The following is a 1,893-nucleotide window of genomic DNA, read 5'->3' on the forward strand; positions in this document are numbered from 1 at the left end:
TGGAGCTATTCTGGTTATGTAGAAAAAGTTATTTCACTCTTAAAACTGTAATTCTTCAAATTAGCACATGGATGCGTTATTGGGCTATATGGGTTTCCAGCCTGCCACGATATGCATTCCCCCCTCTATTCCCTTAAATATTATTATAGTGATTTAAAACTTATACCAGCAGTTCATGGAACTATTCTGGTTATGTAGAAAAAGTTATTTCACTCTTAACTCTTTAATTCTTCAAATTAGCACATGGATGCGTTATTGGGCTATATGGATTTCCAGTCTGTCACGATATGCATTCCCCCCTCTATTCCCTTAAATATTATCCTATCGATATAAAACTTATACCAGCAGTTCATGGAGCTATTCTGGTTATGTAGAAAAAGTTATTTCACTTTAAAGTCTTTATTTCTCAAAGTTAGCTCAGGGATGTATGCCCCCCCCTCCCCTGTATTCCCCTCAAATATTATCCTACTGATTATTTGCAACCTTCTCAAGAAATGATCTACCAAACAAATATTGATGATTAACAATGAGCTTTATGTTGACAAAACCCAACATCAGCTTTAGTGAACAAATACGGAGCTAGAAACATTATTTATTTATGCTATTCGACCCATTTATATTGTTATATTTACACAGGTGTCAGATGGAGGAACCACCAAGGTAAATTCCCACCAACCGACAGGCGACTGCTGAGCAACGAGCCGATAGAAGTTATGTTTTTATCAACTTTCTTTCATTAATTCGGTTGTCAAATTATTATGGCATCAAAAGACAAAGCAGAGAATTTCAAACAGACACGGACTGAAGAACGTTCGGCTCATTACGTGTCAATAAAGGTGTAAAAACCGCATTTATTTAAAGTAATTTGCTAAATAAAACCCACCGTTTCAGGGACCACATGGCTGAGAAACGAGGTAATGTTACTAATATCTCTAAAGTTTCCTCTTCGCTCACATTTCAGTCCGTTTTCTGGGCGGAACACCTGATCAGAACCAGCAGCAGCTGGTTCCGCTGGTTCCGGACTTTAAACTTAATGAAACTCCTGCTTTCTACTTTAAATATTCAGGAAGTAAATAGTTATTCTGATTTACTTACAATTTTAGTGCTGATTTGTTTTATTTATTTAAGATTTTCCAGTTTCTTAAACTTCACTTTTTCATAATAATACTAATATTTTTTTTTTTTTTGAATTTAGTTTCTTCTTCAACTTATTTATGCAAAATGTTTGTAGTTTTAATAATTAATCCGGTTAATCGTTTCAGTCCTAATTTAAACATAAATCCACGTCATTCTCACCTGGAAACGTCCGGTTTTTAATCGGTGGTTTCAGGTTTTCTACAGGGGTATCGCTGTGGATCTGCTGCCCCCATCCGGACGGAGGTGGTATTGCACCACAGGCGCATTTTTAAAAACAAATAAAATCTGTTTACTTCTGATTTAAAGATAAACTTGTGTATTTTATGTTTGTTAGAATAAGAGAGAAAAATAACGTAAAGTTTAAAAATCTGCATTTATTGAGGAATAAATTTAATAAATGCATCTAAATTCATTTAAAATAAGCTTTAAAAGCAGATGTGGCATATTTTTAAATACTTTCTCACAGAGTTTGTTGTTTTTTGTTTGATCCGAAACATTTAGACGAATAATTTTAAGGAGCAAAACATTTTTATTTTAATTCAATGTAAACAAAAGTGAAACCATCTGGTCACAAATTCACTCCTGCGCTTATAGAAAGCCGTTTCCATGGCAACGAATATTTACGCATTTCCTCATTGTTCAATCAGTTTCACGTTTCCTGGACTGTGACGTCATCGGGACAGAGGGCGGCCGCCAGGGGGAGCCAGAGTTCCTCAAGATGGCCGCCAGGGGGAGCCAGAGTTCCTCAAGATGGCC

The sequence above is a fragment of the Poecilia reticulata genome, linkage group LG12 (genome assembly GCF_000633615.1).
Source record: "Poecilia reticulata strain Guanapo linkage group LG12, Guppy_female_1.0+MT, whole genome shotgun sequence".
Classification (NCBI taxonomy): Eukaryota; Metazoa; Chordata; class Actinopteri; order Cyprinodontiformes; family Poeciliidae; genus Poecilia; species Poecilia reticulata.